The 13,509-nt window shown below is 53.1% G+C and overlaps 1 protein-coding gene across 12 annotated transcripts in view; it reads left to right on the top strand.

The window, feature by feature from the left end:
• The window catches only part of PHACTR4 (phosphatase and actin regulator 4), a 59,969-nt gene that overhangs the window by 567 nt on the left and 45,893 nt on the right, over positions 1–13,509 (top strand). For 2 of the 12 annotated variants that reach the window (XM_080632617.1, XM_080632611.1), the window contains exon 2: positions 11,293–11,430. The exons of 5 other annotated variants lie outside the window; for them this stretch is intronic. The gene's annotated coding sequence lies outside the window, so the exon portion shown is untranslated. Of the gene's footprint in view, positions 1–228; positions 332–373; positions 459–527; positions 671–2,631; positions 2,682–11,292; positions 11,431–13,509 lie in introns of those variants that run through there. 5 more of the 12 variants (XM_080632618.1, XM_080632615.1, XM_080632616.1 and 2 more) reach the window with 5 other exon arrangements.

Here is a 13,509-nt window from a genome sequence, read left to right as displayed (position 1 = left end):
CCCCTGCACCCCTCCTTGTACTGCCCATCCGTATCTCCTTGGTGTTGGGGTACCAGGATTTGGGGTACCCGCACTCATCCCAGTGTAGGCATCCGGTGGGATGCTCCATTCCTGCTGCTGGGATGGAGCTGGGGGGGGTGTGAAGCAGCACTTGGGGGCACCCCAGCCTTGTGACAGGGACCTCAGCACTTATCAGGGTGCAGGCAGGAGCCCCTGGCAGCTGCTGATAAGATCCTTGAGGAGGGAGCAGCCTGCGCCCCTGTTCCAGCCCCATCCCTGCAGCCCCAGGAGCTGGATCCCAGCCCTGGCGCTGTCCAGCCCCTTCAGACAGGTAGGACTTGCCGTGGGGACGTGGGGCTGGATGTGGCTCAGACCCCAGCAGCATGGGAAGGGTTTGATGTGCGTGTACAGGGCACCGTGCATGGCTGATGGCTGCAGGCAGGTTTAGCAAAGCACAGGTAAGGGTGAGCACAACGCTTATGAGCCAGCAGAGAACCCCCTGTTCTCTGTGTGTTTGTGTGTCGAAGGGAGGAAATGGCCTCGTTTGGGGAAGTGAAATCAGTGGCAATGGTTGGAAAAGCAGCAGCAAGGAGATGGGCTCCGAGGAGGGATTGCTCCTGCTGCCTTCTGGCTCTCTTGGAAGTGGTTTCGTTCAACTGGAAGCCTGAAGGTGCTGTTTCAGGTCACAAACCCAAGGTTTTCTCCCCGAGAACCCATCCGCATGGAAGGACCAAAGTGTTTCTGTGCTATTTGCTGTTGTTTCTGCCCATCCCTGATGTGCAGGGTCCATGCCCTTCATCCCCCCGATCCTTGCTGCTCTGCTGCCCCTCTGCCCTGGCGCGGCTCTAGTTCAGGCTGTGTGTGTTAAAGCAGAGACAAAGGTGCTCATGGACCCAAGGGATCAGCCCATGGGTGCCCAGGACCCAGCAGCTGGAAATGGGTGAATTCAGGCTGGAAACAAAGCAGCTCCTCGAGGGTGAGGTGGATGTGGAGGTTCTATCCCATGGGATCACGCATCCCCCCATGGGGAGCACGCTGCTGTGGTCACCCTTGGCCAAACACTGACTCCCGTGTTCCCAGTCCCATCCCAGCACTGAAGCCCCAGAGCCACCCCAGTGAGGGTTCAGCGGGGCGGAGAGGTGGGAGGGAAGGGACCTGCCCCTTGTTGCTGCCTTAGCTCATGGGAACAGAATGTGTCCTGCCCATGGAGCCCAGAATATCCCTGTGCCCGGTGCCAGCGCTGCTGCCTTGTGTGACCCGCCCCCTGCCACCAGGTCCTGCTGTGGGGCTGGCACCGTCACTGCTGCTGCAGCCAGGTTTAACCCAGCCACGCAGCTCTGCACCCGGCAGGCTCCCACTTACACCCCGTGGTGGGCACCTTTGGAGTGCCAGGAGCCTCCACGAGCCCCTTCCAACGCGGCTCCATCCCAAAGGGAAAGCTTGGCAGGGTGAGGGTGGGTCAGCACCCGGCCCTCTGCTCCTCTGCGGGGGGGAATAAGCTCTTTGCTGTGGATGGAAGTGGGACAATGCGGCTGTCACCGAAAGCTGTCCTTGATGGGGACACATCGGGCTTATCCCGGGGGAACTGCAGGCTCTGGGTGCCAGCCTGGCCCGGGCTATGGGGTGCCATCTGCACCCCCGGCTCTGCACCAGCCGGGGGACCAAACACCCCGATGGGTGCCTATCTCCTGTCCGCTCAATGGGGGGGATTGAATCGGCTCCGCAGCACCTCAGACCTCTCGTCCTTGGCCTCGCATCGCATTTCCATCCCGAGCGGCCTTCCCCAGCCCCGGACCGGGGGCATCTCTCCAGGGACCGGCTCGGGGCTGATGCAGCCGGGGCTGGCTGCTCTCTGCTGCTCCCGACCTTTCCCGGCTGCTCCTGCTTGCCTCGGCTTCCCCGAGGCGGCAGCGCCACTCGCTGGGTACCGGCAGCAGCGCTGCGAACCTGTCCTGCATCCCTGCTCTGCATCCCTGCCCTGCTGCCATCCTGCCCAGCATGCCTGCATCCCTGCTGCCATGCATCCCTGCTGCCATCCTGCCCTCCATCCCTGCCCTGCATCCAGCTGCATTCCTGCCTTGCAGCCCTGCTGCATCCCTGCCCTGCTGTCATCCTGCCCAGCATGCCTGCTGCAATCCTGCCTTGCATCCCTGCTGCATTCCTACTGCAAACCTTTCATATCTCTACTGCAAACCTGCCCCATTGCAAACCTTCCCTTCTTCAAACCACCTCACATCCCTGCTGCAGTCATTCCATATCCCTGCTCCAAACCATCCCCACATCCTTGCTGCAGTCATTCCATATCCCTGCTCCAAACCATCCCCACATCCCTGCTGCACACCAGGATGGAGCTGGGACACGACCCCTGTTCCTCACTACAGTGCCCCCACTTCCCCATGATCCCCATCCCTCACCCTCACCCCCCGTCACCCGCATCCGGCATCGCCCCGACCCCAGTTCTGCGCATAGGGGGCGTGGCCTATTGTAGGAGGCGTGGCCTACATTAAGAGGGCGTGGCCTACCACGGGGCGTTCTTCTACGAGGGGGCGTGGTCTCAGACAAGGGGGCGTGTCCTACCACCTTGGACTACAACTCCCATGGTGCCCTGCGCGCCTCTTTCCCCGCGGCTTCCGGCGGGCCCGGGCCGGGAGCGGAGCAGCAGCCGGGGCCGCGGGCGGCAGGTGAGGCCGGGGGAGCCGCCGGGGTCCGGTCCGGTCCCTGTGCCCCGCGGCGGGTGGGACAGGGCCCTGCGAGGGGCCGCGGGGTGCGTGTGGGGCTGGACAGGGACCAAGGGTCGGTTCGCGCCGTGCTCGGGACACCCGGGGCTGGGGCTGTTCCTGTTGGAGCCGGTCACTGCGCCTCCGAGAGCTCAAAGTCCCGCTCTAAACCCGCGCTGAACCCAGCGGGCTGCAGAGGCTGCCCCATCCCTGGTGCAAGCGGTCAAGGACGGGGCTTGGAGCAAACTGCTCCAATGAAGGTCCCTGCCTGTGGCCGGGGTTGGAGGTGGGTGAGCTTTAAAGTCCGTCCACCTCAAGCCACGCTGTGTCTGTGCCCTGTGGTCCGTAGGGCTTGTGTGCCTGAAACTAACCCTGTGTTTCTCTCTGTGTTGCTTTCACCTTCCTTTAAGCTCTCTGTGATGCAGCCCCATTGGTATTTCTTTGTTTGATCTGTCCTGTCTTGGTGTTGACTGAAACCGGAGCCGGCCCCGCTGTGCTTTCTGCTGTAATTGTGTTTGCAGGGTGATGAATTATTGACTGCTTCGCCTTGTGCCCGGTGTGTTTGTGCAGGTGGAGGTAGGGGAGGGCTTAAAGTCCCTCTGTGGAACCAAAGTGAGCGATGGGAGAAGGTGAAGGGAGAGGAGATGGGATCTTAGGAAGGAATTCTTCCCTGTGAGGGTGCTGGGACACTGGGATGGGTTGAACGGAGGAGCTGTGGCTGCCCCATCCCTGGCAGTGTTCAAGGCCAGGTTGGACACAGGGGCTTGGAGCAAGCTGCTCCAGTGGAAGGGGTCCCTGCCCGTGGCAGGGGTTGGAGCTGGATCAGCTTTAAGGTCCCTTCCAACCCAAACCATTCTGCAGCTCTGCGAGGTTGAAATGAAGTAAAAAGTTCCCTTCTCAACATCAGGATGTTCACGTGTTTGCTTCCACGAGGCTGGCAAGGGAGGAACAGTCGTGATTGCTCCTCTTCTGTATAAACCTTGAATTGTATGGGAGTGAGCTCAAAGCTTGGAGCTTGCCTTTAAAAAACAGGATCACCAGTGAGTCCTGAGCAGAACCGGGTTTGCTTGCACTGGAAGGGGAAGGATGAAGTTCCCTGGGGTCCGTTCTCGGTGGGTGAAGGATTGCTTCAGCTGAATTAGCTTCATGGGCTAATTGTAGAAGTTGCATGGGGGTGCAATGGAATTCCTCTGCCTGCTCTGATCTCGGTGTAAATGCCTTTGGCTCTTCAAACATAGGTTTAAATGCATCCAAATTACTTTGAAGAGTAGCCGTACAATTGTAACGTTAGATAGCTTAAATCCCTGTTCACGTGAGGATGCAATGAAGAGGGGAAAGAAGCCAAAATGAGGCCACTTAGGAGGGACTCTGTTCGGCACATTGTTATGCCAGCTGAAGTTAATACCCTGGATGGTGCTGGGAACAAACCCCTTTTCCCATTGGGAGTAACTGTGCTGATGTGTCCTAAATTTGTGTGGTTTCAAGTGTGTCAGCTTCTGCTTTCACAGGGCTTTGCTATCAGGTAATAGGTGGTTCTGGACTACCAAGGAGTAGGCTGTATTGGAAGCACAGAGCATCAAGTCCTGGAAGATGGGATGTGGGAATCCTTTTGGAAGTACAGGGCAGTGCAGAGAGGCTGCCACAAAACAAGGGGAATGTGATTGCATCCTTGTTTTCATGGCGCTGGCTCCGTAAGCTGTGATTATGGAGCCTTCTCCTTCACTCAGTCACTGGATAATTTGATTTCCAGTTTAATTTGATGACAGTTTTGAGCGCCAAATCACTTGTATTTAAACAAATGGCTTCTATTTTGACCAAATTTCATTGTGGTTGGCATGTGGTGGAGAATTAGATGGATTAAAAACCGCTGACACTGCACTTCTTGCAGGTCTGTTACTTGGTGATGAATATTCAGCTATAAGAGACACAAAACCTGTGGCTGGCAGGGAGTGTGTGTGAGGGGGAAGCTGCACTGGGGTTAGCCACTGCTTGGGGTGATGCCATGCACAAAGCAAGCTGCAGATACTCCTGGGGTCTATGGGTGACCCCCAAACAGGATGGGGTGCCAGGGATGGGGCAGCCACAGCTTCTCTGTTCAACCCATTCCAGAGTCCCACTGCCCTCATAGGGAAGAGTGGTTTAGCTGTGATTTTCTCCATACAAACGCTGTGTGTGAGGTTTGTGACTGTGAATATTGGGGTTTCTGTTGCTGGTGGGTTTGGAGCGCCCGTTAAACAGATGGATGTGTGACTGCAGCAGTCAGCCTTTGTGTCAGGGGGAAGAAAGCGCTTTCAGAGGTCTATTTTTAGCATTCAATTAGGAGCTCTTGCTGATAACTCTTTCCAGTTCTTCTCTGTGCAGGGGGGTCATGCGTTAGGGAATGCACCAGTCAGTGTCATACCCTTGGCTGGCTCTGGAGCAGGGCTTTAACTCCTTCCGGACCCTGAGCCCAAATCCAGGGATGGGCTCCAGGTGAGGAGTCGGCATGGAGATACACAGAATACTGGGAATCTTCAGCTGAGGGTCTCCAAGGGCTTTCAAGTGGTGACTGTCCAGGAGTTTTCACTGCCCCAGAGGACTTTTTGTGTCTCCTAAGGAGCTGTGGTGTGGAGGTTGGTGTGTGGGGGGGATGGCTGGGTCACAGGCTTGGGATCACAGATGAAAACTAAAGGGACAAGAAACCTGGAGAGGCGCTTTGGACAAGGGCCTGTAGGGACAGGCCAAGGGGAATGGCTTTAACCTGCCCGAGGGGAGACTGAGATGAGATCAAGGCCAGGTTGGACACAGGGGCTTGGAGCAAGCTGCTGTAGTGGAGGTGTCCCTGCCTGTGGCAGGGGTTGGGACTGGATCAGCTTTAAGGTCCCTTCCAACTCAAACCATTCCATGATTTGTTGAAATCGGGAATTTTCAGGCTGAATGTGTTAAGCAGCTTTTGGAGGTGTTTTGAACATACTGCAGTGTGTGCAGCCCAGCTCACCAGCATTAGGCATGCAGAAACCTGTGTTGGCTTGGAAAATCGAACGAAGGAATGCTGTGAGCCTGCTGCATCTCCAGAATCCATTTGACCCTAGTGATTACGTTCATCAGGGCTATTTCTCATCTGCTTTTAGCTGCAAAGTGAAGTCTTCAATCTGGCTTCTAATGACTGGGCTCTGTCTACCTGTCAACTAGACTGAGTACAGAGGACTTAAGCAAGCTTGGGTGGACAGGAGGCCTAATTTAGCCCCCAGCTGTGTTGCTGCTGTGCTGTTTGATGTCAGGCAAGTCACTTTTTCCCTGTCTCTCTTCTCTAGGATTACATGTGCTTAGTAAGGGTGTAGTCATACTCGTGTTTGTAGCTAGAGGGATGCATTAATGCAACTGAGCCTTAAGGGCCGTAATTAGCAGCCAGGTTATACTGGTCTGGGTCCCTTCCTACTACATGTTGTACGGTGTGTAGATGGGGCCTTTACTAAGTGGAATATGAATAACAGGAGGAAGCATTTGCCTGAGTAGCACATATGTGTTGGGTAGGTCAAAGCAGATGGGTATTGCTGCTGTGGTCTGGTTGAATCAGCAGTGTTCAAGTGTTAGTACCATTGCTAAGTAGTAAATTTATGGATAATCTCTTCTTTTGGAGGATTTCTTCTGATTGGAGGGTATTAGTCTCTGGGGAAATGAAACCTCCTTGAAATCCACTTTGGTCAGACCCTAAGCTGGGGAGCTGCTGCTTAAGCCCTGCCATGTTCCTCCAGCTTTTCTATGGATTGGAAACGCAGTGCAGAGAGAGGCAGCTCCTCCAGAGGTGCCTGGCCTTTGGTTTCAGGTGCTTTTTATCCACTTGTGTCACAGGGGATTAGGAAACTCTTTGCTCTGTTGCTGTAAGGAGTGTGTGCAGCTTTGAGCGCTGCCAAAGCCCCCAAACAAGCCCTGAAATCAAACAACCCCAAAGGTAAGAAAGTTGCCACCAACATTTCCTCTATCAGGTGTCTTACTGAAGCTGCTGGGTTTGCCTGATGCTGTGGGTTTGGGGTTGGGGGGGTTCTCTGGGCCATGCCCGGCTGCCTGCTGGTGCTGGCTGCTTGCGCCACGGCCCAGGCGTTCCTTTGTTTCAGGTGGCTGATTCATGGCCGTGGGGATTTAATCATGGTTTCTATAGCAGTGAACTCTTTAACAAGGGGGTGGAGTTCCCTTTTGGTTCGTGGCAGGGGTTTGGTGACTGTTAAGGCCAATTCCTGAGCGTGTTCTGCTGCTCAGAGTCATTTTGAGAGGGGGCTGATGTTGTTTGTGGTGTGTGTACGGGGGTCTGACAGCTGGTGTGAGCATCTCTTCAGGTTTGCACCATGCTCTGTGCCTGCACCCCTATAAGCGCAAAGAGGAGGATTCCTCTTTGGTGTGAGATGCTTGGTTTAGTGCCTCTTGATTGTCACTTCACACAGGAGAACTTCCTGATCGTACACGGGCAGGTGAGGGTGAGTTCTCTTGTGCTCTCCACAAAGCGCTCCCTCAGGGTTGGACGTTATCGGTTAGCTCAGAAGTTACTGGGACACTTTGCACTTTAGTCCTCTTCTAGGGAAAGCTCAAGTTCTTGGGTATTTCCAAGGTGACTTTGCTGCAGGAAGCTATTTGGGTCTTTGCTCTTAATGTCAGTAGCAAGGGGCTTGATTTACATCAAGATAATGTGGTGGATAGTGCTTCCTTCTACATTTCATGGACTCATGGAATGGTTTGGGTTGGAAGGGACCTTAAAGCTCCTCCAGCTCCAACCCCTGCCACGGGCAGGGACCCCTTCCACTGGAGCAGCTTGCTCCAAGCCCCTGTGTCCAACCTGGCCTTGAACACTGCCAGGGATGGGGCAGCCACAGCTTCTCCGTTCAACCCATCCCAGTGTCCCGGCACCCTCGCAGGGAAGGCTGGTGTGTGTCAGCAGTGTTGGTGTCTCACCCTCCATGGGGATAAGCTGCTGGGTTACTGCAGGTGTCCCTTGCAGCTGGAGGTCAGGGCAGCTTTGCCTGTGAAGCAGAGACTTTGCAGGTAAAGTGGAAGTCCTGGTTTATTTGCCTGTTCTGTTACAGCACTGGAGGCAGAAACAGTTTGGTCCTGCACCGCCATTGTTCTGCAAGGTGAGACAGTGCTGTTTTGACGGGCAGGAGCAATAATAACGTGTGATTCATGAGTGATGAGTCTTTGGGTTGGGATGAGTGAACCTTGTGTAAAGGAGGTGAGGATTTGTCCTCAAAGACATCAGAGCTGAAAGTGAACAGAAACAGCGCCTGAGTGGTGCTGGTGGGATGGGCTTTGTGGGTAGAGCTCCCACTATGCTCGAGGGGACTGGAAGAACTGGTCCTTAGGCAATGGGAGCTGGGGGGATGGAGAAGAAGGAGGGTTTTGCCTGGCTGCTGTGTCACCTTCTCGAGGGTCTGCTGGCCAATGATTAACCACAGCAGGAATCCAGCCCTGTCAGCAGCTGGTGTTTGAAATGGAGGTGTGCTGCAGGCAGCCAGATGTGCCAAACAGCACAGACAGACACAGGCAGGGCAGAAGGGAAGCAGATTTTGGCCTCTGGTGCTTGGTGTGCACTGCAGAGCACCAGGAGAGCAGCCTCTCGCAGTGGGTGTTGGCAAAGGCAGCAGCGTGTATCTGTTGGAATAGTGGGCAGGCACTCCTTTGCCTAGTGCAGCCCTGTTCCTGCTGGGAGTCCTAAATACCTGCAGACTCATAGAATCTCAGCCTGGTTTGGATTGGAAGAGGCCTTAAAGCTCATCCAGTTCCAGACCCTTCCACTGGAGCAGCTTGCTCCAAGCCCCTGTGTCCAACCTGGCCTTGAACACTGCCAGGGATGGGGCAGCCACAGCTTCTCTGGGCACCCTGGGCCAGCGCCTCAGCACCCTCACAGTAAAGAACTTCTTCCTTATATCTAACGTGAACTTCCCCTGTTTCAGTTTGAACCCATCACCCCTTCTCCTGTCACTGCAGTCCCTGATGAAGAGTCCCTCCTCAGCATCCTTGTAGCCCCCTTCAGACACTGGAAGCTGCTCTGAGGTCTCCACGCAGCTTCTCTTCTCCAGGCTGAACAGCCCCAGTGTTCTCAGCCTGGCTCCATGCGGGAGGTGCTCCAGTCCCTGCTCATCCTTGTGGCCTCCTCTGGACTTGTTCCAACAGCTCCATGTCCTTCTGATGCTGAGCACACCAGAACTGCAGCCAGTGCTCCGAGTCAGCTGGAGTAAAGGGGCAGGTCCTGCAGGTGTGAGCAAGGCAGGAGCTGATCTCCCATTTCAGCATTTTATTGCCTGCTCTCAGGACTTATCACTTTCCTCTGCAGAGGGGTTATTTCCTTCCTGGAGCATAGCACTGAATGGGAGGAGGGCATGCAAGAAAGTGGAAATCTCTGCTTGCCTGTTGTGTCCATGTGTCTGCACTGGCTGAAAGGGAGCTGCAGTTTGGAAATGCTTTTAATTCTAGAGAGGGGAGCAGGTGGCTTTTCCATTGCAGGGCTTTACAATGAATTGCTTATCCCAGTGGAGGCTGGGGTAGGGTTTTGTTCCAAGAGAGCAGGGAGGAATGAGGGGCAGAAAGGGTGGAACTGGTTGAACTGGAATTCCCAGGTCATACCTGGCCTTGGGTTATGAACAGCAAGGTCCTGCTGGTATCGAAACCTGGGGCTGGCAACTCCTGGTGCAATGGGATCTGTTGGTGTTTGCTCCTAAGTGTACCCGAGGAGTTGTAGCAGAGATCTCAAATCATCTCCTTATGAGTAGGCAATCCTGTTTTGTCATAGTATTAGCTACTTTGAGAGTATCCAGTACAGATACTCATGGCTTAGTGGTTCAACTGGCTCAAACAGCATGGGAAGAGAAGGATGGCCCCTTCCCGTTGGTGTTTGCTATGGGAATAAAGGGGTGGGCTGAGAAGGTTGTGGTCAGATTGTGGTGCGGGGAAGCCTGACTTGATGCCTTCCTAACCCAATCTAATCCCTTGTCTGTGCCAGCAAACTGTGAGCCCCTGTTTTGGCTTGCAGCTGCGTCAACACCTAAAGCTGCTGTCACTGATGAAAGGGGGTCCTGTGTGTTCAGTCCTTCCCGTAACACTCAAACAACTGTTTGTGGGCCTCGTGACAAACACGCTGAGGATCTGCATTGCATTCAAACCAGCTGCTTGCTGTACCAGGCTGGTTTGGATTGACATCAGCTGCTCTAGGAGATTCCTGATGCCAGCAGAGCATCAGGATAGTTTGTTACCAGGGGGCTTTTATGTTAATAGTTGTGGCAGCCTGTTCTTTCCTTTCCCTCACACAGATAAATGCTTTCTCCTGACAAAAAGCTGCTTTTATCCCAAATACAGTACTGTTTTTGTGAGACATCAAAGAAATTGGGCTGCTTTGGTTCTTTATGGTGTGCTCTCTTTGCACACCAGCCCTTAGGCAGAAGCTCTTCCCTGTGAGGGTGCTGAGGCGCTGGCACAGGGTGCCCAGAGAAGCTGTGGCTGCCCCATCCCTGGCAGTGTTCAAGGCCAGGTTGGACACAGGGGCTTGGAGCAAGCTGCTCCAGTGGAAGGGGTCCCTGCCCGTGGCAGGGGTTGGAGCTGGAGGAGCTTTAAGGCCCCTTCAGCCCGAACCAGGCTGTGAAATTCAGTCTGAATCAGAAGTCATTAGAAATGACTGCAGTGAGACTGAAGGCAAAGGTAAGGCTCCAACTGAATTGTGCTGCATTTAGCAAAATGGGAATCAAATGACGGGATTTAAGGCTCCTGTGGATGCAGTGACGTGATTCCAGGGTGTCCTTTCAGAGGGAGATTTGGTTTGCAATAGCTGAGCTGTGTCCAGTTAATGAGTGTTGCCTTTCAGTGGGTAAAGGCACCTGCACAGCCCAGGTCTCATGTATCCTGTATCTTTTTCCACGTGGGAACATTGCATTGCCATTCAGATGGAATTTGATTAGGAGTGCCTGCTTGATGTGCTCCAGTGTGCACTGGTGAAACGTGGGCTTTAATCAGATTGCGTGTACCCTGTGGTCTGTTTATCCCAGGAAGCATGACATTGGAGAAGGAACACTGGAGGTGCCTTGGGAAGGACCCATGTGGCACATTCAGCTCTGCCGGCTTCTGCAGGGGCCAAGGGGAGCTTTCAGTACTCATTGTAGTGCTTTAATAGTGCCCGAGTTCATTCTTCTTTAAAAGAGGCAAAAAGAAGACCCGCTTTGCAACCCCCTTTTGCAGTGCCTGGGGCAAAGTGGCCCCGTTTTGGTAAGGAAATAGTGGTTGCAACTGAAATCAAGTCGATGGAGTCAGAATTAGAGGGCATCACCGCAGCGCGTGCTCGGGTGCTGCGCTCGCACTGAAAGCGTGACGAGAATGGAAACCACAAAGTAAGGTGGAGGTGGTTTGTAATCCACCCCAGAAGCCAAAGGTAAATAAATCACCCTGTTGTTTACCCTCTTCTTGGGTGCGGGGTAGAGCAATGCAGGCGGATGATACACAGTGCAGCCCACAGGCCTCCACAGTGCTGCTTATGGTGGGTTGAGGATGGAAGATTTTGTTGCTGATCCTGGAATCCCATTGCATTTCTTGCTCTCATGAGTCTGCTTGCTGTGCTTTGCAGGGTTGGATCTTGGCTTCGCACAAGCTGTCCCGTGCACTTTCTTCACCCTGGAGCCACTCATTTCTCACTGTGCCCGTGGTTCTGGGTGGATAGAGTTGGTTAAAGGTGAGGTACAACAGCAGCCTCTTGCATGAGCAGGTACGTGCTGGGCCCAAAGGAGTTTTAGTTTCTGCAAACCCCATTGTACTGCAATCAGTGGAGCAGAAAGACACGATGGAAAGGTGCCAGTTCCAGGGTTGAACCAAGCGTGGTGCTGCTGGGGCTGGGATTTCGTTGCTTTTGGAAGAGAGACTTTCTGCAGCCCTGTGTTTTCTCCCTTAAAAAAAGCTGGGATGAGTGGTTTGGAATGAGCTGGAAAAGCAAAATATAAGCTGGAAAAGGTCTGTGTGAAAAGGAGTCCTTTTATTGATGGTCTGCAATGAGGCTGGTTTAAGGCTGACTTTTGGGTTTGAATCTGAGATGCTCAATGTTTAATGGGGTGTGTGTTAGTTTATAGCCTTTAAGCAGTGGCACAGGGTGCCCAGAGAAGCTGTGGCTGTCCCATCCCTGGCGGTGTTAAAGGCCAGGTTAGAGCAACCTGATCTAATGGTAGCTAGGGATGTTCTGGTGCCTCAAGCAGCAGTAATGGTATTCCTAATACAGGATTTACATAGTCCAGAATTCAGTTTGTCATTTCATGCTCTTTGGAAAGAGGTAGAAATAGAAAGTACAGCTTGGATTTGGAGCAAATGAGCTCTGCACTCAAGTACTCATTGTTTTTCACTTGTAGGATGTTGAGGCTGGTGAAGGTGGTCCCTTTTGTTGAGTCCCCCATGCAAAAATGAGGTGGGGACTCTGGTAACTGGGATCCTCTGTGGAAACAATGCTGCAGATCCATCAGTTCTTTTCCTTATCTCCTTTTGGTGTGCCTGGGATTACATTCTTCAGTATCAAAATATATTAAGGGTTTGTATGTGTTGATAGATTAAGGGCTGCGTTTTGGTCTTATGGACCTCTAGAACATCTTTAATACCCTGTTTTTAATTATATCAAGCTTGGTCTTCTGGCTGTTTTGGGTTACTTTTAGTTCTCATCTCTGACCCCTCTGTTGTGTTATTCTGGGTTGGAATTAAACGTACATCTTCCTCCAGTGAAGAGATTGCTGCAATAGAACTGTTCTGTGGTGGTGGTGAGGTTTGGGTGGTGTGATTCAAGTGTTGAAGTGGCGAGTTTCTTGCTAAGCCAAGCTGAAATCTTGTCTTTTATGACCTGCACTGCTGAACATTGGGCAGACAGCTCCTGGAATGGAGTTTGGAGAGGATGGGGTACTAAATCCCAGCTGCACGCAGACATGTGGTAACCTGCAGGGGATGCGTACATCGCTTAAGCCTTCTAGGGAAGAACTTCCACACCTACTCAACACTAGAGGTAAATCTAAAGCTTTACAGTCGGGCTGTCAGTCAGGAATCCAGAGGGTGAATCGTGCCTTCTTTTTGGTGACTTTGGGCTTCCAGCTTTTGGAGGTTGATCAAGGAATAGCCCGTTGAATGCTCTTATTCCTGCTTCAGCTTCCATGGTAATAAGAGCATCTGTTCTCTGCATGGATCAGCCCTTGCTTTCAGGAAGATAATTTGGGTGGAGGCAAGCAGCCCTTCAGCTGCTTCAAGGACAAGGAGCAGGGAAGCTGCTTTGCTCTATTCAGCCAGGTTTTTCCCCCTGTGGGCATCCACACCTCCAGATTGGTTGATCTGCTGCCAAAAGGGCTGGAGGGGAGCTCTAAGTGTTTGCTGTACTGATAGCTAAATAGAGCCAGCATTTGTCACTGGGAGCTGCCTTAGAAGTCGTGCTGCACTCAGCTCCATGCCATGCTTCCCTAGGGGAAGGTGTTCCTGCCCTTCAGGTGTCCAGGAGGATTTATAAGGTTTACTTTGTGCAAGGGCTGATAAACCCCACTCACCCACCACATCTTGCAGCCAGGAGGGATGCAGCTCCCTTCCCTTCCCCTTTCCTCTCTGGGAATGTTATATTACCGTGCCACCCACAGGCAGCTTCCATGCTGCTGAAGAAGATTTGCTGTTTGCAGTGGGGAGCCACTTCCCAAATGTTAAATCAGGGTCAAAAAGCTGCTGGTTTCATTTGCTGTAATTGCTGCTGTATTTAGGGTTCTCAAACCTAGTTATTCTAATAGGCTATATAAATTAGGTTTCTAGTGGTTATACTGTGTTCTGATTTTCCCAG

Source organism: Psittacula echo (genome assembly GCF_963264785.1).
Source record: "Psittacula echo genome assembly, chromosome: 21".
Lineage (NCBI taxonomy): Eukaryota > Metazoa > Chordata > Aves > Psittaciformes > Psittacidae > Psittacula > Psittacula echo.
Note: the sequence above shows the minus strand (reverse complement) of the source record. Positions and strands in the feature narration are given on the sequence as shown.